The sequence below is a fragment of the Notolabrus celidotus genome, chromosome 7 (genome assembly GCF_009762535.1).
Source record: "Notolabrus celidotus isolate fNotCel1 chromosome 7, fNotCel1.pri, whole genome shotgun sequence".
NCBI lineage: Eukaryota > Metazoa > Chordata > Actinopteri > Labriformes > Labridae > Notolabrus > Notolabrus celidotus.
In genome coordinates, this window is record NC_048278.1 from 26,460,524 (window position 1) to 26,482,984 (window position 22,461).

The 22,461-nt window shown below is 39.9% G+C and overlaps 1 protein-coding gene across 3 annotated transcripts in view; it reads right to left on the reverse strand.

Annotated features, from left to right (window-relative positions):
- The window catches only part of fbxw7 (F-box and WD repeat domain containing 7), a 158,850-nt gene extending 139,729 nt beyond the window's left edge, over nucleotides 1–19,121 (reverse strand). For 2 of the 3 annotated variants that reach the window (XM_034687129.1, XM_034687127.1), the window contains exon 1: nucleotides 18,609–19,121. The gene's annotated coding sequence lies outside the window, so the exon portion shown is untranslated. The remainder of the gene's footprint in view (nucleotides 1–18,608) is intronic. The other variant, XM_034687128.1, reaches the window with a different exon arrangement.
- Between the last annotated feature and the right edge of the window lie 3,340 nt (nucleotides 19,122–22,461).

Here is a 22,461-nt window from a genome sequence, read left to right on the forward strand (position 1 = left end):
AACTTTGATCTGAGAGGGAGCTGTGTAACAATAGATGGAATAAAGAATGTAGAACCAGCTTATCACAAATGCATGTATCTGCTCTAAAAACGGGTTACAAATTTATAAAGCCAGAGGAATCAGACACGTTTACATCACTGCGTTTATCTCTAGTTGGAATTATTTTGCATTAGATGCATTTGAGAGCTTCAGTAAGTGCGACCCAACCTACTTTAAATTTGATAAACAGTAAATAATTCATCCAGGAGAAAGAGAAATGTGGGCCAGAGATGTGTTAATCTACATAACTTCACACCGAGGTGATGGCAGGCAGCTTCTATGTTCTCTGAACTGAAGCCTGAAGAAGTGTTTAAAGTGTAGTGAGAATGTGTACTGTGTCCACAAACATGTTAATGACAATGTGCTGGACCTATATCCCACAGGGTAACATTGGATTTTGCCATATGTGAAAAGTGTATATTATTTGGAAAAGGGCTGTACAATAAATCCCCTCTATCCCTCTTTCCAACCTCAAGTCGGTCAAGGCAGATGGAGTCTGGTTCTGCTCGAGGTTTCTGCCTGTTAAGGGAAGTTTTTCCTCGACACTGTAACTTGTTATATGCAGCAAAGGGCTCTGCTCATGGTGGATTAAGATGAGATAAGACTGATTCTTACCCTGTCTTGATTTTGGGTCTTTGTAAATAATTTAACACAGAGTACAGTCTAGATCTGCTCTGTAAAAGCGTCTTGAGGCATTAGTTGTGATTTGGTGCTGTATAAACAAAGATTGATTGATTGAATAAATCTAATTCCACAGTCATTACAATTTTCAAGGCCTCACTGCAAAAGCCTGAATTTGTCATCATGAGTAAGAAAATAGCATTTCATATAAACAAGCAATGCTTCCTCACTCAATCTGATGGAGGTTCTGCATGATGGTGATGCTTCCTCTCTATTTCTGTGCAGTCAGATGAAGCTCAAGCTAGCTATATGCCAACCTCAGATTAGCTAGTGCTAATTTAGTGTAAAAAAACTGTATTTTGGATTCAAGCAGAGCATGCTGCAAACACATACCTTGTTAAACATAAGGCGTTTTTCCACCGCATGAACTTTACCCCTGAACTAGGGACTTTACCCCTGAACTACGTGCGTTTCGACCGGAGGAACCAGGATCTAAATTTAGTTCAGGGGTAGATAATCTCCCCCCTGAAAAGCCCCTGCTTGGGGGGGGTAGTACTTTTCAAAGGTCCTGGGACTTTCGGTTGAACGTAATGGTGTTTGTGGAGTCTAAAAAGTTGTTGAAACACAGAGGGAGTTCCTGGGAATGCATACTAGTTTCATTTTTTATTAAGATTTCAAAATATTATCTAATATAATTTTTTTCTCCATACGTCACTGCCCTGATTTGCACAATCTACCTGGGACTTCAGCCCGTGGTCAAAACGCAGACAACAATGGGGGCACAGGAACCTTCTAGTTCTGGGTAAAAGACCCCGGAACTCTTGGTCGAAATGTACCTATATGGAACATGAGGAATAAAAACATAGACCTCTGTAGAAGTCTCTAGATCCATCTTTGTTTTCTACGTGTGATAAAGAAGTGCTGCGGTTTGTTGTTGTTTGCCGTATACAGTGTAGGACACTTTTTGCTCGACCTAAAAAAGTTATAGTCGTTGCTATTGTTTTAGGAGCCACATTGTGTGAATTTCTGGTTTCTCATTGTCCGACATGTGCAGACACGTACTTGTTCTTTTTCTCTCATGATACTGTTGCTCTCATTTGTTTAGTTTTCTAGTGTCTTGTAAGTCACTGTGGTCAGGGCACCGCCTTAGTGCATGACACATTGATAAAAATAAACCCAACCTAACCCGATTCTGTAATCACACTTTGCACATTTTTCACCCGTTTTGCATCCCTAATATACAACTCAATTCTACACTCAAAAAATGCAGAAATTTTGGAGACATTAGTATTGTCCACACAAGTTCATGAAAGCATGAATTACAAATTCTTTAAGACAGAATTTGGAAACAGAAAGGATGACAGCTGTTAACACCTGCGTGGAAGAGTAGAGACAAGAACAGGATGCAGTTGTGTGACCTTGTCTTTCTTGTGAACTTAACTGAGTTTAGAGAGTAATCAGGTCAATGGCACTGTGTTTGGGTCCACAGAGTACAGAGACCTGATGTTTTTCCTTTAAGACATCTTCTAATGGACTAATTTAGACGATTAGCTGGTTGACTGCAAAGAAAACAACACTTCTCTTTGAACGCCATTTTTAGGTAAGCATTGATTGACGTCTTTTAATGCTGATGAATCGACAGCAAGTAACAAATGTGTCACTATTCAACATTTGACTTCATACTGGCAGGTAAGGCAGCTATAATAACTGGACTATAAAGCGAGTTCAGGTGTATGCCGGAGTGAGACCAGTAGTTGGGGGTTTAACTTTGTGATGAAACACCACCAAGGAACATCACAAACAAGTGCATAAAGTTATTCTTCAACAGAGCGGTCAGTGCAAACAAATAAAGACTATGGCGAGTGCTTTACAACGGTAACTTTGCTTAAGAAAGGTTAATAAACTCAGTAGAATCAGCAGCACAAACAATGCTCTGTAGTCTATCAGTGCTTATATAAGCCTCTTACTCATGCACAGCTATTTGACTGGGAGTGTAATATGGATTTGTGAATGGGGCTGTGATGTCATTGTTTCAGAGGACCATATATCACTCATATTCAAACGTTTGTGGTTTTTTTAGTTGCCAAAATACAGTGCTCGGGTAAATTAACTGTGCAAATTAACAATAGTTCATTTTCACTTTCATTTTCACTGGGTCTGCTGTTTTTTGTAACACAATCATATTTTTTTCTGACACTAATCTTACCCCTTAAATTTAAGCATACATATAGCACCATTAACTCTTTATTTGGTCATCATTTCTATTTCTTCAGTAGGTTTTCAGTAAAAAAAAAAAATGTTCCAATATATTTCCAACTTACATGATTGTCATCAATCAATCAATCTTTATTTATATTGACCATAGACTGTATAAATAATGTAAAGGGGCGGAGTTTTCACGCCTCCGAGCCAACAGCTATGTGTTCCCGACCGTGAGTCAAGTCAGTTATGTCCTTATTTGGGCAAAAACTCGTAATCCTAATATCTTCTGAACCGTCGTGTAAGAAAAAAATTCACCCCCAGTACAGTGTGTGCCGATAGAGAAATTAGCTACGTAGAGGCAAGCCGTTTTTTTAACCAGACTGTAAACATGTTTATTAATGCTGCAAAGATAGTCTTCTTTGAATTGGTGTCTATGTGGTTTCCGGTGTTTCTGCAGCCAGCCTCACGCGGATTCTCGATGAACTGCAGTTTATAACACTTCCGCATGGGCTTCATAGTTTGAGACCGGAGGTTGCAGCTTGGTATTGACCAAAATCCAAACAAATGTTATCCAAGAAGCTTTATCAAACAGAGCAGGTTTAGAACATACTCTGTTATTTTATATTATTAACAAAGCGCCAACATCAAGACATGATAAGATCCAGTCCCATCTGACACACAGGACTCAGTCTGATCATGTTGATCCACCATGAGCAGAGTATTTTGCAGCATCTAGCAAGTTACAGCGGAAGGACAAACGTCCTTTTAACAGACAGAAACCTGGAGCAGAACCAGACTCATGTTAAACAGACATCTGTGAAACCATTCCCCAAGAATAGTGATCATTCCTTAAAGCTCATTGAGCCACAAAACTGGACATAAGCTTGGGTAACAAATCAAGGTGATATTTCATGCAGCAACTGGAAGATAAGGGACTGAACCAAGCAACTGCTTTGAGTGGGTTGGTGTCAACAAGGTCTAAAAATGACCACTACACACACAAAGTACTGCAACGCCAGCATGTCAATGACGACAGCATGACAATGGGCAGCATAAGTCAGGGCAGTGCATCTCTAGACGGTCGGCTAATACGACGCTCTCTGCTCTAATGACGGCTTTGAATGCAGTCAGCTTAAACACTTGAGACAGATGGTGGTATGACCTCCACCATTGCCGTCCATTGGGATTGACTCTTCAGCTGACAGACAGAAAGATGTTTGTTTGCGCATGGAGATTTTCTAAACGCACAAACAATTGTACTTTCTCTGACTGAAAATCTGATCTTTGTACATTGCAGATGATGATACAAAGCTTTGGGTCCTGTAGGTAAAAACTGAGGGCCAAAAAGGTTGATAATAGGAGTTTAGTACGCACCTGAAGTGGATACATTGGAACAAAAGTCAGGCACGTAAACAGATGGCATAGCTTTTAAATCACAGAGTTGTGATGGGAGTGGACTCAGTGGTTCAAATCTGTCAGAGATGGATAACGGTATCTAACACTAGCACTGATTTTGTTGATAAAACGCAGGAGGAGAAAAGGGGACTCCCTGCATGATCCAGCAATCTGTTCAAAGTCTGTGGCTGTTTTTGAAAGCGCAGGCTTTACTAGCAGTATGTACGGATATGGCCAAAATTCAGTATGTAGTAAGTAGTATGTGATCAAGAGCAACATCTGCAGTGTGCCAAAACTCCCCGGATGTGTACTGATTCAGGGAAATTTCTCCAACTCAGTTTTTAGGTGCTATGAAAGTTATTAATTCCACTTTCTAACTTTTTAAATCATAAGTTAATGCTCAAAAAGCAGTTTCTCTATCAGCTTGGCCGTTGTTTACTTCCGCTTTCCAAAACCGGAAATCCAGTCTGGCTGAGCGTACTGCAACACAGATCGAACAGAACAGTCATACTACATACTAAATTCAAACGCAGTATGTAGTAGGCAGTACCTAGGCCGTTTCGAAAACACTCAGTGTCTCTAAACTCTGGGTCTCCATTTTCCCTGTAGTCTGCGTGAACAGCAAATGAATGAAAGCACTCAAACCTTCACAAAACAGAGAAACGAAATGTGAGACCAGCAGCGACACAGATTCTTGAAAACAATGTAAAGTGAAGAAAATGTTAAAAACAGTAAAAAGAGATTCACCTAAAAGTGAATTTAACCCACAGAAATCCAGGTTTTCTGCACAGTTCAAGGTTTGCTCGTTACAAAAGGCTCCTCTTGGACCATGAGACAGTGGGAAACCTCTGACGAGGCGTGTAAGGGAAGCCTACATTCACAAAGACGGCCGTTTCCATGCCAACGGGACCTCTGCTGGGAGAGGCCTCCTTTCAAATGGTTTTTCATCCTGCACCTCTGCTGCAGTCTCAGAGAAGGACTGGTGGGCATTTGAGAGGGAATAAGTCGTGGGTGGCGCGGTGAAGAGATGCAATTGTGTTAAGGCAAAGATGGAGAAGGTCTGAGCTAAAAGCCCCAGAGTCTCTGCACTCTCTTATCCGAACTCACCACAGAGCTGGAGATGGCTCTGTGTGCTGGGTGCTAACTCATACCCCCTTCACACCAACACTAGGGCGCAGTCAAACATGTTTACCCTCAGTTTAAATGCATAGAGGCTGCTTCTTATTGTTATTTTCTATGAGGCTCTTAAATGGTGTTGGGTGATAGAAAACAGTGCATCTGTCAACAGTGACAAGGTAACAATGACAGATTTATTAAATCACTGTGACATTGTGACTATTCCTTTAATACCTGGCTCTATGTAACAAAAAATGAATGCAAAATAATGAGTGACATTAATATTGTATGTTCAAAGCAAGCGGCAACCTCCGGTCTCAAACTATGAAGCCCATGCAGAAGTGTTATAAACTGCAATTCATCGAGAATCCACTTGAGGCTGGCTGCAGAAACCCCAGAAACCACATAGACACCAAATCAAAAAAGACGATCTTTGCAGCAGAAATAAACAAATAATTATAGAAATCTTGTCGTCATTTTACGGGATTAAAGTCAGGAATTTAACAATGAGTAATACATTTATGAGAATATGCTTTATAAATCACAAGATTTAAGTCGTAATACACAAAGAAAAGTTGTTATTTTATGAGAGTAAGGATGTGATTTTATGAGAAAGAAGCCGTAATTACAGGCAATAATAAGTCTATGTAAAATAACATGTTAGGGGATATCAGAGGGGCAACCAGCCGCCTGCACTATAAAGAGGAACCTGGATCATCTTGTCAAGTTCTACTCAAAAGCTGAGGGCAAACAGAGGTAACAGGAGTGTGCACAGGCTACCTATAAGCCTGCTCTAATAGACTTTGTCTTACACAATCTATTCAGAATCCTGATTCTCATGACAATGTGGAGCTGATGAGTATCAAGTTTTCTTCAAACCTATACTAAAGAATAACTTCATAAGATGCTTCAAGTTCCTCATTTTAGTGAGGCGGCTGGCCTCTCTAAAATAACAAATAGGCTTTGTTTCTTAGACTTAGTTTCGAAATATTAGGTCTTTCTCCATGTTAATTTACTACTTTATTCTCATAAGACTTTAATCTCTTTAAATTTATAAAGAGATTAAAATTTCTTGAAATTTTTATTTTGTTCTTCTTCCACATGGCCCCAATTCTCAGATAATTAAAAACTTTATACTTTGTTTCCTTAAAATTATTGTTAATAATCAATTCTCTAAACAGTTGGTTGCCTAACAGTTGACAAGACATTATTAAATTGTTGCAGCTTTAATCAAAACAAATTTCAAACCACTTTATTATAATCTCTGTTATATAAACCAAATGATACAAAAGTGAAAATACATTTTGGGGCCAGGTGAAGACTGTTTTTATTAAAACGGTTATAAATCAAGCTTCACTCCAACTTCAGTAATGAGAGAAGTTCATTGTAACGAGGGATTTCGTGTGCTGTTGCCGTCTTGTGCTGCACCAATGAAAGAGAAGAGTTCGTTGCTAATAAAGGCTGTTTTGTTGTCTGAAATAGGTTTGCTTTTGCAGCTTCCACCTCAAGTGAGCCACTGTCCACTGCTTTAAGCTTATAAAAGTATGTGGCAACTTGAAAGCAGCAGCACAACGCATTTATTGTAGCATCTCAAACAGAGAAATAGACAGCAGTGGAGTGGGAGTAGTGTTTGGCGAGACAAGTTGCACTCGACAGCAGCAGCAGCCCAAAAACACCTGCTAAAAAGCAGATAATATTAACAACACAAAAACAAGTAAGACTGTAATTAGGGTGGTTATGTTTTATGTTCACATCACCCAGCCTTTTCAGCAGAAGAGCACCAAGAAACAAAGAAAAAGTCTCCTTTGAGACGGGATAAAAAGGGACCCTCCTCCATTATTCTGTCCAATTTAAAGCTCATCCTCAAGATCATCTACCACAGCATCATTTAAAAGTATAATACATCCACTATTAACTTGTTTTGTCTTCCATTTGTCCCTGTACTGTCACACAGCATTCACACTATAGCACACATCAAAGTGATATGCCTGGGAGATTCCTCCCCCTGTTCATTAACCAACTCAGAGCTACATGGCACAGCACTGAATTATTAACGTGCTCCTTGTGCCTCACAGATACAGAGCAGAGGGCCATTCACAAGCGCAGAAAACACCCACGCTCTGCTGTAGACGCCTGTGAATCTCCACTCAACCCTGAGAGTGAATTCTAACTCATTAAGAAAGCATTTTGAAGAAGCAAAAGACTAGAAGTAACATCAAATGATTGATGAGCGCAGAGCAGGCGTGGAGGAACTGCACGGTGAGTACGTGTAATAAAACAAACCAATATATCTGGTTTAAAGGCTTTAAATCGCTGTGAGAACACTGGTTAACAGAGGGGAGAGACAAGTGCTGGAGTTGAAAGGTTCATGTGTGGTATCACACTGTGGAGACATAAATATCAAGTTATACAGGACTCAACTTGAACACTAAAATCAGCACAATTATGGAGAAAATTTTCATTATGACACAGAACTTCACATAATATTATCCCATTTTTAAACCATCATGACAGCTGTTTAACATGGCCCTACTTGAGCAGTACGGTGTTTGTGACACAGCTGAGAAAGGAGCAGGCTGGTTAACTCCCAAGGAATGTCCATCATTGGCATCAGGGAAAAAAAGTAGGGATGCACCAAAATGAAAATTCTTGGCCGAAACCGGAAACCGAAAATGAGGAAACCAAGGCCAAAGGCCGAAAACTGAAACACCGAAATAAATTATTATGCAAAGTATTAGTACCATTGCATTTATGGCTATGACTGTGTACTAACCTCACTAAAATCAAGGATCTCATTGAACATATCAGACAACAAGGGTGCATGCCCCTCATCTGGTTCAGAGAGACTGGTCATTTTTTCTGTGCTCTGTTCTCCTTCTCCTGCGCTGTGCTCTTCTCCGTCTCCAAGCGGGTTCTCCGCATCCATCGCGGCCTGGATAATTTCTTGTGCGTGCTGCTTTATTCCCACATCCAAGTAATGATCTTTATAACGCGGATCAAGTACAGTCCCGATGAAGTGCAGAGGATCCGAATAGATCTCAGTGAAGCGTGTGCTGACAGACTCTAAGAGTGTACTTTTCATTGTTTTCACTCCGTGGTCCGTCTCAACCGCTTTGCTTAGAAGACGCTTTAGTGCTGCAACTAAAGGAATAACAGATGCATACATGTTGGCCCTTATCCAGACAAGTGCGTACTGGCCGCGGTTTTTGCTTGAGTCATCACAACATTCTGTTTCGGCCGTGTGGTTTCGTTGATAAAAGTCTTTAGGACTGAAACCGAAAATGTACTTTTGGGCAATTTTCGGCCAAAAATCTTCTGTGGCTGAATTTTCGGTGCATCCCTAAAAAAAAGACTCATCTTATCATCTGTGATGAGTGATAGCCTGTGTCACCATGTGACTGTTAGCTTTGCCAGGTCATTCTGCGGGATACAGAAAAGGACAGTTCTGGGGATGCAAGAGAAATTTCTGCTCCCTCTTCTCATCTGTGGGAAGCCTCTTTCACACAGACTCTCACTGCAAATTTCGAGAAATTTTCAGGAAAACCTGCCCCTGAAATTTTCTAAATTTGCTTGATTACACATCACAAGAGGCTGAACATGACATCATCAGCATGCTGCGAAAGCCACAGTGTAACGTTTATGACGGGATGGTGGTTAGACCCTACGATGATACTTAGTGCATTTATAGAAATGATATCCATGTGCAGACACCTGTGCTGCTCTCATCTTGAGAATGAGTCTCCTTCAACCTTGGATGTTTTTAATCGTCCTGTTACGTGCTGTTCTTCCTGGTTCCCACCACTTGCATAATATAACAGCAATCACTCCCATCCACACGCTTGCTCGCCATGAATTTGTCCTAAAATGTCCTGCTGCGTTCTCACATCAGTTCACCATGACTCCTTACAAAAGCTGTCAAGGGGGCAAGCAGGAAAAGTCCAGATGAAAATGTCAGCTTTTTTCCGTTCACACATGCAACTCACGGCAAAAATTATGGGGTATGTGTAAAAAGTAGTTTGGTAGTGATCTTTTTTAACTAATCCACTCCAGCAAATACAATCTTCTCCACCAGCTTGACTGTAAGGGAGCTGGGAGGGACAAATAAGCGAGATTTGATACTCCTTTGTTTGAAAACGAGGTAGGAAACCTTTCTGTGGCCTTCTCACATACCTTCAGGCACCCCTGTCAGAGATTCGTACTCTTCTGTGGAAACTTCTCTTCTTAAAGAAAAAGTAATGAGTGTGTACATGAGGAAGAAGTGGCCACCAGGTGTCTGAGAGGGTTTGGTGTTATTTCCATGGAGGAAAAAAAAGATAAAAGGCCTACTGTGTGTGTAACATTATCCAAACATTTGACCCAATCCAAGCCTAACCTTTACTCTGCTCGTCTTTATGTTGCTGCGAAGTCTTACTTGATGACTTTCTTGAAAAAAGGAAAGTCAAACAGGAGATGGGAGATCCATCCTTCTACAAGGTGACTTGGACCTTCCCACAGAATCTCTCTCTCCCTCTCTCTCTCTCTTCTGCCCACACACAATGCTCCAGGCTGCACCTTTTTGTAGAGCCTTCTCATCAAATCTTCTCTTCATGCTTACATGGCCCTTTTTATTTACCTTCACATTCCCTGCTTACCGGCACGTCTAAATAAGACTTTACATATTACACTGAATTGCTCCTTCAATTCAGTAATACTGCCAAATTCACACGTTTAGAAGTCCTCTCTCCTCTTGACCATCTAATCTGTCTTCAAAAGAATCAATCATCTAAATGTATTGAACTGGGGAAAAAGACTGGGAAAAGACCGAAGAGAAGGGAGGGACACATTTAGCAACACTTCCCACTGTAGGTGTCCTTTTTGAAAGCTCCTGTGAATAACTTTCAGTTGTGTTGATTTTGGCAGCCCCTGCAAAAAGTCTCATTCTGCCCTCTTTTAAAAATCAAATGCATCTCTCACTGTGAGTATTTACCCTTAGCTGTCTGGTCTGACACCTATCCCCTCACAGCAGATACAGGCATAAATACTATGACTTTAAAAAAAACTGTCAGTTTTGTTGTTGATGGTCTTGTTTACTTTTGCAGGTCATAAAATGCATCGCTGTTAATTTCACTCTAACCAGCTTAAAACTCCTGACAGGAGCTTTAAATACAAACTCTGCAGATAAACATTCCCTTTATCCTTACAGGACCTACTCTTTAAGTCCTCAAACTTATCTTGATCAGCAGACTCACACTAACTTTGGCCCTCTTCCTTCTCCCCTCTGTGTCCTCTGCACTGAAGATGCTCATGTCATGACTCACCCATTATCTGAATGTCTCAGTGTCTTTCACTAAGCAGTGTTTGGGGTCCTTAAAGACCACACTCATGGCATTAAAAGCAAAGTACTTCAACACAGACGTGTCTTTCTTGAGTCCTTTCCACTCCGCCTTGGAACATTTGCCAGATGGTCCCTGCATCCCTTGTGAACTTGAGGTATTTCTAAAGTCTGACAGGAAACTTAAACATCTACACCCCCACTGACTCTTCTCAACCTTGTAAGGAGATGCTTTATAATGAAACAATAGTTTCTGCACATGCTTTAATAAAATGGACAACAACATGGTCCTATTTCAGATCAGTGTCAGAGATTCAGCTGAAGTTTTCCTGCTTTATCCCCTGGAAACAGGATGCCTCTGGATGATTATCACTAGAGATATTCCAAAGAGACTCATTCTCTCATCATTTCAGTGGAAATTTCCATTCTGACTAGCCAACCAGTCCAGAGGTAAGACAACGCTCAGAAAACAGTCAAAATTCGGCACAATTTATTCAACATGGCTGAACACAGGATCACAGAGTCCAGCCTTTAGTCCTCCTTGCATGTAAACATCCACAGATCTGTGCTGGTCAAGCATTGCTCTGGTAGAGTGATTATACACCGGTTTAACTAGACACAGCTTACATATGAATTTATCTTCATTTCTAGATCTAAATGCTGCCAAACTGCTCCCCACTACGAGGCGATTGGCTAGTACAGCATTATAGCATTACTGCAGTTCCAATTAGCTGGAGCTATAGTCCCAGCTAGTGTTTGATGACAGCTGAGAGACAGCATAAATGCAACATATGACTGGCAGTTTGGGCCGACAATAATACAAATGTTTACTTGTTTAATCGTCTAGTAAAGCTGGTGCTGCCTAGCCAGGGTGATGAGTCGACTTTTAATAGTTAAGTTGACTAATTGTGCATATCAATGGTTGTTACCCAATTTACATTTAAAGCTAGGGTTGGTAGTCATGGAAAACTAGCATGAATTTGAATGTACCATTTCCTCAGGACTCCGTCTAACCCCCCTAGCTCCTTCAAAATGACGTCCCCGCTCACATGTACTAGCACCACTGATTCTGGACCATATGATCGTGACTGATTCAAAACCAGTCCTCAGCACATTGTTTGTGTTTTGCACTATGTCGACTCATGTCTCACTCAGCGGTAAGAAAACACCAAAACATTATCATAGTGAAAGTTAAAAACACAAACAAACATGCCTATTGTTCGTACTCACAACTGTCATGCCAGCATTATCCAGTTGTACCCGTGACACGATATCAGGAGAAAAGCTCTAATACTAAATCTACATTTTCTGTAGGACTTATTAAATGTAATTCATTCTTTTGCTTGTCAGAGTCCCTGTGGTGAGAGCTTTTTTGACAAGCCCGAGGTCGAGCAAGAGGGGCAGTAAACAGAGTCAGGAGACAGGGAGTGCACGCCTGGGGAAATGTACGCGCAGGAGGCGGGCAGAACGGCAGGACGGGATTTGATTGGTTTCATAAATTGGCTCCTAATGGCAGGGATTGGTTGGTTACCAGGTTTTCTCCAGCTGTAGATAGCGTCTTTTTTCGCTCTATTTTAAGAACACGTTATGTATTGATTGCCATTGGGACATAAAGATAATTTTAACCAGTATAACAAGTGTATCTAAATCTGACTACCAACCCCAGCTTTAACTGATAAGAGATAAGGAAACATAAGATGCGCTAGCAGGAAGGTTGTTACCCTGGAGCTCAAGCTACATCTTCTACCCTCACAGCCTGGTACTGTTCCCATGTTGGATTTTAGTAGCAAGTGGGGCAGTTTCCCATGTTAGCATGCCGTCGCTAGCTTCCAAAGGTTTTTGGCTTTCCATACAAAAGATTTTCACAAATTCAAAGACAGAAATGTTGTGAACCGACAACCAACACCTGATTCCCTGTACTTTAGTCAAATTCCATAACATTCAGCCGAGGGCTGAGAGTCCTTCTCTTGTCTCGTACAACTTGTGACCCTTACTGTACCTCGATTTTATTTATAGCATCATGTGTTTTTTGGTTTTGTGGATTTTAGTGGATCATTTATTTGATTTCTTTGTACCACTCCCACTGAAACGGCTGCCTAACAATTTCCCATGGGATCAATACCATCTATCTTAGTTCATCTATTTTCATTTTAAAGCAAAACTCTCTCTAAAGTTCACCATGTTGATATCCTGCTTTGCTGTGTGAAGCAGCTGAAGAAGAAAAAAGGGGCAGTGATCTGAAAAAGTGAGCTTCATGATTACAGATTTGAACCCTGGGCATGTTTAGAGTTATCTTAGTTGCACATTTCCTCTTGTTTCCTGTCCCTTCTACCTTCAGATGTCAAAAAGAGTTAAGTTTGAAAGGATAAATCTGTCAGCGGTGACGTCCAGAGACACAATGGAGACACAGTACAAGGGAAACTGAGAAATTCGAATCAGGAGAACAGTCAACAAATCCTAGAAACTGTTAGATAGTTACAATTCCCTGTTTCCCTCATAACACAGGATTACACGATGTGTTTCCCAACCGGGTCAAATTAAGAGGGTTATGTAGTTTCCTACAGGGAATATCTTATCAGTCAAGCACAACAAGATCAGTTTGATTAACTCTTCATCACTCATTATTAGGCTCGCTGAAGCACACAAATCAGGAGTGTGTTTTAAATGGTTCCAAAGAGTCTGTTGTGGAGACCAGTTTGGACGCCTAAACTGTATGCCACCTGAAGCTCTCCTCTCTGTTGATATCCCTGTGTAACTACCCTCCATATTTCACTTCATCTTTTGTCAACTGAGGCTTCAAAGGCAGGAAATCTCACTGTCCATATGAGAATGGTTTTAGGAAGGCCCTGAGGTCAGAATCACAGCAACAGCCAGGGCTGTGGGAATGTGCTGCTTTCTGCAAACAAAGACGAGGATACCCCTCATCGCTCGCTCTCCAGAGCCACGCAGTTATAACCACGGCCAGAAAATACGATTTCATCACACCGATCCAAAATAGTCCATTCTTGTCTCAGGATTTCAGCCTGTCTTTCTGCAATCCACACCTGTTTATACAGCTTTAACATTTAAATCTCACACAGACAGACAAAGAGATCCGTAGAGGGCATTTGGACTGTAAATAAAAGTTGTGGGCAACAAAAAACAACAAAGCTGCCTCTTCTTGAAGCCACATAGAAGCCTTTGAAATGTAAAGACAGACATAATCAGTGATGTCCCTTTCAATGTTTCACTATTAGTCTCGTTGGACTGTTCCACAGCCCGGCTTTCTAATGACTGTGCCATCATGCACCGGAGCAGAAGCCAAACACTCACTCCTTAATGTTGAAAAATCTTTGTTGGAAAAACATTTATCACACTAGAACGAAAATTCATCAAAATACTGGACCACAACCAGACCATCAGAGTTGAGTAATGAGGGTGTAAACATGCCACGAGGAAGAAAATGATTAAAATAATAATATTCAATACCGAATCAACACCATAAAAGGAGGACCAGAACTTATACTTTATCCACATTCACTACGAGATTTCTCACAGCATCGTAAAAGTTCCCAAAGTTGCTCCTCGGTGTTGTTCTGAAGTTTCTAAACGTTACTGCTTTACAATGCCGAGGCCACACTGAACCAAGTGAACCCTAGAAAACAGAGAGGACATTTACTGTTGGCTCAACATCACATAAACAGACTCATTTCAGTGACTGTGACTAAACTGTCGTCCTCAATGGATGCATACATACTGATTAGAGCGGTCTGTATTTGATTCCAAAGCAGCAACACTAACACTCCGTAGAACTATGTCTTTTTATACCCTGCATATTAAAAAAGAAGCTACTGCTCACACTGCTTTGATTTAGAGCCAGAGTTCCTGTATTAGTTGGATATCTGAAAATGTTGCTGAAAATTCATCTGTTGCACATATTTCTCCCAAAGCCTCTCTGCTGTGACAAAACTGTGACCAAAACCACAGAATAACTCACATAAAGCCATTCTAACCCTGGACAACAACTCTGGAATAGATCCTACCTTAAAGCTTTGTGTGATCAGCATGTGCTGACGCTTTGTTGCACAGGTGATGTCTTCAATGATGTTGTTTTGTAGTGAACGCTGCACACAGAAAACTTTTTAAGTACTGAGAGAAGCCCTGTCGCAGTTGTTGAAGATCTAATGTGACAGCTAGGTAGTAAAGTATCTGTCTATCAGCTGTGTGTCAACACTTTGGTTCCGTGGTTACGCTCTGCGCATCCAACAGATCTTACACATCAAAGAAAAACACCGTTGCAGCTGCACTTTGCGATGTGTTTGATCTGAAACTTTTCTACAATTTCTCGCCTGAAGATGCCGTGTCATGACGAGACTGTTATCTGTTATCTGAAAACGTACCTAGAGACATTGTTCTAAATAGAAATTCAGCTCACAAAAGGGATGAGCGATCGTTTTATTCTTACCAAAGCTTTCTGACTGTTCAAAGTTATCCTAACATTTTGCAGTGCTATTCCTGTCGTAGGGAAAACCACTTGTTGAAGTTTCTGACAGTTCAGCGCAGCACAGGTATGAGTTAATCTAAATGAGGCCTTAGGGAGGGGAGGGTTGTTCTCCTGCATGTGATACCTGCCTGTTCAAAAAAAACTATTTATAGTAATCAAAAACTATAGATTTTCCTTTTTATAGGAGATATGATTGAAGTTTGCAAAGAACTCCTCTTCTAATGAGAGCTTTTTTTAAGGTTTGGGGTTCTGCTTAGTGTTAATGTCTTGAACATTCTTCTTTATTTTGTAATATGTATGAATGTTGGGTCAAGTCAAAATTCTCAGGACAGACTCAGATCTGGGAGCTGAAGTGGCTGTTGTTATTCGCAGGTCAAGAGTAGAAGCAGCGGTATTCTCCACGAGAGGAAAATGAAACAACCACTTCTCTACTAGGGATGTACATTTCAAGTATTTTACGTGATCAATCTTTGGAAATGTTTACAATCAATTATTGATTCATCATTAATACAATTTAGACGTTTTCCATGTCAAAAACAATGCCAAATGTGTTTCTTCCCCTGAGTCAAATTTTCCTTCACAACACAATGTATATAACTGTCAGTATTGAGTATCTACGGATTGTATTTAAGTGTTCAAAATGTGAAACACACTGAATATCATCATGTGGAGGATGCTCATAATCTCCGCCCAGAGTTTGTATTTAGACTCACAGTGTCCAGTTTTCTGTCTACTTTCTTATTGAGAAAAATAAGCATGCGAAAACAGTCAGGTGTCAGCCGGGAGCGCAACAGAGTCCAGCGGCAGAGAACAAATGCACTCATGGAGACCTGTCACTCAGCCGCAGCCCCCCGCAACACCTTCATTCAGCTGATTCACATCAAAACATGCTTTAAACTTAAAACACCTCCCTGATAGCTGAACGAAATATGAGACCACATGATGCTTGTTCCACGTGATAGAAAATCAAAACACAAAAATGTGTTTGAGTAAGTTCTTAACAACAATTCATTGATAGTCGATTCATTGTGAACATCCCTATTCTCTACAAACCCATTTACATACTGATGTAGGTTAAAAATATGCATCTGAATCAGTCACTGTGTCACTTGACCTGACTTCACTACCCTCCCTCTCCCCTTGTTTAAAGATTAGAGATGTTTGAGTTAGATTTAACGGACCTGCATGCTAGAAAAACGTCACAAGAGAAAGACACCATCTGATCAAATAAGTAGTGTGATGTGTAATGAACCATTCCAGAGTTAAGTCTGTGTATACATACGCCTATATGGCTACACCGCAAGGACAGGGTCAAACTCAGGTTCTGAGCAAGCGAACTGTTGTACAGTTATGTGACGCACATGTAAACAGCACATCTCAGTATCAGGGGCCTTGATAAAAACGTAACCTCATATACCACCTGGAATATTCTGATAGATAACAGGGGATTGTGGCATGTAAACACCTTGTTCATCCCTCTCTGTGTGGTATTTCTCAGGGGTTATTTCAGCCTCACTCAGTATGAAGTCACAGATTTGCTGGACGTTGTGGAGACAAAGACATCCCTGTGCAGACGATAAGAAACCTAGAGACTAGATGAATAATGTATATTGTGATATGAGTTACTACGATTTACTGTGCTGCATGATTATGTGCAAAAAAAGCATCACAATCAGGGTTGAGACTCAAAACTGAAATACATTGTTTATGAAAGGTTTACTATAAATCTAATTGAAAATACTACCTCCAAATACAACTTGAAACACAACATCTATTGAGCATATCCAGCAAAAAACTGGATGTGAAACCTAACTGAAGAAAGACTTTATTTAAGGGGCTTAACTAATAAGTCCTAATAAACAAATAAGTGTACATATTAAAGTTACAACCGTGTGCAGATAGAGGGGATATCTTTAGACATGATGTTAAGCAGTGGTTGACAAAGTACACGTCTTCATTACTTTAGTCAAAGTATAGATCCTCCAGGTCAAATATTACTCCAATACAAGTGAAAGTTGTTCTGTCAGATTATTACTTGAGTTAAAGTCTGGAAGTACTTACTTTTAAAAGTACTTAAGTATTCAAAGTACTTCTTAAAAAAAATCAAAACGTGTTTTTTTTCACAAAGCACAAGTGCAGTCAGGAATACATAGGAGTACATTCTGTTACATTATGTTTATGTAGAAACCATTACTTGAAATCTCTAAAACTATACCATGGAATAAAAACAGAAACTAAGTTACTACAGAGACAACTTAGTTTGAAATGTTCATCTGGAATGAAACAAATGTTACGTTGCTCCACACGCTTTCTCAGGATGAACAGTGAATGTTTGTATGTTTGGGCAGAGTGGGAAACAGGGAGAACATTTCAAATGATACATATCATTCTTCATTTCCAAAACTTCTAACACTGGCTGAAGATATGGCCATGGGTGCTCAGGTGGAGAATTATAGCCATCATTACCACCTCTATATGAACTGCTCTGTGTTTGCTCCACATTCAACCATGGAGATGCATGATATACAGGTACGACTAAACCACTGAGACAAACAGATCTACAGAAACACATTTTACTGTCTTAAGGATCAGATTTCAGAAAAGAGAAGAAAATTCATGAACTGACTTAAAAGTAAAAGTAGTGACTAACTAGAGCACTGTTAGAAAAGTAGTGGAGTCAAAAGTACAATAATTGTCTTCTGAATGTAGTGGAGTAAAAGTAAGAAGTACTCCCCAAAAATAATACTCAAGTAAAGTACAGATACTCAAAAAATGTACTTAAGTACTGTACTCCGTTACTGCCCACCGCTGTCGTTAAGAGAACTAATGCTCCAAAGCTTTGTAAAATCCGAGTAGCGCGCTCTTTGCAAAAACAACACTCTTTCAAGTTCAGGGAAAGCCTCTCATCCTTGTGCACCCTGAAACATCTGGATGTAGCGCTTCTTCGCACGGGGTCTGCTCGCATGAGAAACGTATGCTGGACTTCCAGAGGAAAAAGAGTCTAGGGCTAGACCTGCATCTGTAAATCTTACAGCGGAATAGTAAAACTCTGCTGTGGCAAAGTTGGTGCTCATCAAAAAAAGTTTACGTGTTGCATGCGGACCGACATCCTCGCGCTGTGCAGCTTTTAACTCAGTTTGAGCAGCCTGTTTTTAAAGTATGAGCCATTACAGGTGTCAAACTGTGGCACATTGATTCAATGAAAGGTAGAAACATCTCAACATGATATCCCCAGACCCTCTAAGCAGAATGTGACACCGTTAACTTCCCTCTCAGCTCGCCAACAAGCTCCACATCACAGCGGCTAGCTCCAGCGAAGCTACCTCGGCTAACTGGCGAGCTATTCGTTAGCTGGCTAATGCTAGGCCGACTTCCACTGTACATAAACTACAATATCCCCCTTTTCTGATCTTGCACTTTGTTGTGTTACACTGCATTTACCTGAGAAGTGTGAAGGTGAACAAAGGCAGCGGGCCTCTCCCGTGATTCCTTTATGTCGTGTATCCAAACAGAGATATCCTTTGGAGCTGGAGGAAGCTAAAGCTACTTGCTCCGATGAGGTTAAACGCTCCTTCTTTGCTTTTTGGTTTCCCACCAACAGCAGTCAGTGTTTGCATCCAACTGAGAGAAGCTAGCACCTTAGCCAGACCAGCTAACTAGCCTCTCCAAGGCAATCCACTCGACAAGTTGGTGTGATGTTAGCTGGCTGGTGAAACACCGCTAACTTCAGCTGCTCTGTTAAAATGACGAGAGTTTTGGTCGGCTCTTTGACTCTGTTCCTTTGCTGGGAGACTTATGGTGGTAACCGACCATAACAAGAGGGAAAACACATCCACTGAGGACAAACAGCGTGTCAGGAGTGAGTGATTCGCCGTCCACAGTCTCTTCAACAACCGCTAGGTTTGTTCGTCTCCTGACTCTCCACCGACTGGAGAGTATGGCTGTCGCAGAATGATGACGCCACGTTTTTGTCTGATTGTGGGCGCTCGACTGTGACGTTGTATAATACACGGAGATGTTTGGCAATAAATAAATAAATAAAAATAAAAACAAATAATACAAATGATAATCATAATAATAGTATAATGATAAGAATATTACTTTTTTTAAATAGTAATAATAATGACAATAATAATGACAATAATAATGATAATAATAATAACAATAATAATAAAATTAAAATAATAATTATAATAATTATTATTATTATTATTAGGATTATTATGTTTTGGGTTTTTTTATTATTATTATTTTTATTATTATTATTCATCGTGTCGTGCACCATAAAGGTGCCCAGCCCATATGGACTTACAAGACACTACAAAAACAAAACAAAATAGGAGCAACAACTTCAGAAGAAAAAGAAAAAAGAAGAAAGAGGAACAGTTACAATACAGCACATGTCCAACAATGACCTGAAGTAATTCAAAAGCACAGTGGTACACCTCAGACATTTGACAGTGACAACAACTAAATCTGACATAGAGCGTGCTCCTACTCTGCTGAACAGCATTTAACACAAACTGAGCAAACTGAAACACTTTGTGTGTAAACAGGAGGATTATAATGGTGTAATTCTAGATTTCGACATTCACTTTGAATACCATATTACCAATATAACAAGAAAATCATTTTACCATTTAAGAAACATCTCCAAACTGTGATCATTCATATCCCAAATCAATGCCGAGAAATAATAATAATAATAATGATAATAATAATAATATATTTTATTTATAAAAGCGCGTTAAAATTTTCTCTAAGACACTTTACAAGAAAATAAATAGATACAGTAGAAAAGCAAAGAAAAGCAGTGCATAAAAGCAAAGGAAAGCAAAGCAGAAAAACTAAATAAAACAAAACAAATCAAACAAACAAAAATCAAATTATAGTTTAAAAGCCTTTGTAAATAGGTCGGTTTTGAGTCCTGATTTAAATTTGTTGAGTGAGGGAGAGAATCTGAGATATTGGGGGAGAGAGTTCCAAAGGGTGGGGGGCAGCGACAGAGAAGGCCCTGTCCCCCCAGGTTCGGTGCTTGGGTTTTAGTCCATGCATCAACCTGGTTACATTATTGCAACGCATTGTCTATCCAAACACTCCATAGGACGGCTCCAACTCATCCAGAACACAGCAGCTAGAATCCTGACACATACAAGAAAATATGACCATATCACCCCGGTTCTCAAAACACTTCACTCGCTCCCCGTTTAATATAGAATCCATTTCAAAATCCTATTATTAGTCCATAAAGCACTCAATGATTCAGCTCCACAGTACATCTCTGACTTGCTCACAGTGTATACCCTGACCCGGATCCTTAGGTCAGCAGGAGGAAGTCTTTTAAATGTACCCAGAGTCAAATCAAAGTCCGGTGAAGGGACCTATAGTTACTGTGGTCCATCATTTTTGGAAGAAACTGCCTGCTGACCTCAGGTCCATAACAACTGTCACCACTTTAAAAAAAAGACTCAAAACATATTTATTATTATTATATTTTCTCAGGCGTATGAATGATATGATGACTGTTGTGACTGGATGCATGTGCAGCAACAATTGCTGTTTGTTTGATTGCTGTGTCTGATGTATGTTGGGTGGATCTATTGTTTTTCTGTTTTTATTTATTCTCTTTGGAAAAATGTTTTTGTTTTTAATTCTCCATGTAAAGCACATTGAACTTATGTGTAATGAAATGTGCTTTATAAATGAAATTGCTATTGCTATTGCTATTGCTATTTGAAATCAAAAGTTTCCCTCTTAATGTATCAGCATAAATGTCTGCATGCTATTGAGAAACCAACATGAAAAATTAATATTCATGTATACATTTTATAACAGGCATAAATATGTGTGCAAACATCCATGCCATTAGTGTTTGCTGGTTGCATCAGGCTGTGAAAAAAGTTTCTTTGAAGAGACGTCATTAAATATTGAATACTCTAGGTTAATTCATAGTCATAATACCTGAACAGCTTCGGACATGCTTCACAACCTGTGAAAAATTATTTCAAAGAGCTACCTTCTGACATTATTTTTGTAATAAATTAGAAATAATAGAATTTGTGTTTTTGATTTTTGATTAATACAGTGTTGGGAAACACAAATATGGGAAGGGGCAGAATCCAAATCCCAGTTTTCATGGTGTGTTTGAAATCATGCTGGATGAAAACCTAGACCTTATTCTTTCCAGCACACTGAGCCTCATTTATTCACAGGGAAAAAAACACACACACACAAGCCAGTGTGAATTAGTTTAATGCTGCTGCTTCTCAAGTTGGCTCTTCAGTGCCAGCCATGGTTAGCTTTGGCTCATGGTCATTTTCATGCCCGGTATCTGGATCCTCCAGGGAGAGTCTGAAAGCCTGAGATATCACTAAGCACCAAACATGTGATCCTGGGAAGTGTGGAATTGAGACTGGCATCTGGTCAATGACGACTGAAAAGCAGAACCTGGAAACAAAGGCCGACTGTAAATATCCTCACTTTGTTACTAAATATTCTCTGTAGCTGTGCGCCATCATGGAAGTGAGCCACTTCTCACCAAAATCTGAACTGTAGTGTTTCATTCAAGTCGTCTTTCTGTGTGCTGTTTTGTTTGTTTTGTCAGTAAAACTACACACTGAGATGGACGAGCATTAATGAGGAACGTGTTTGTAGCCATGGATTATAGAAAACACTAAGGCTCTATCTCAATATTTCCTTGAACACAAACACACACACACACACACACACACACACACACACACACACACACATGCACACACGCACACACGCACGCGCGCACACACACACACACACACACACACACACACACATTTGGATATCCTTGTCTCTTTTTTATATTCTAAACTGATTTGTATTGGGCTGCTTCTAATCATTTTTATTCTATTTCCAGTCTGTTTAGCATGTGAGCTCTTGAGATAAAGAGATTTCCCTTCTGCTGTTTTCTTTTAGGGAATTTTACAAACACAGAGTGTGAAGTATTTTATTTCACATAAGAAACTGCATTAGATCACAAAGAATCATATCAATAAGCATGTTACTGCTTAAACCACGCGTATGGTTGCTTGAATCATACAATTTTACAAGGAAATAAGTGCATTTTTGTCATCTAGAACAGAAAATACTTAATTGTCTACTTTCTGCATGCAAAAGGCAGACATCATCAATGCATACCATTAGAAACACAAGGGGACACATTTCAAACCATTAAACACACTAAAAGCTCCTGTGAGGAGTTTTTGCCTGGTTACGAAAATACTGATGTCTCTTTCTGACCTAAAAAAGCAAATAAGAC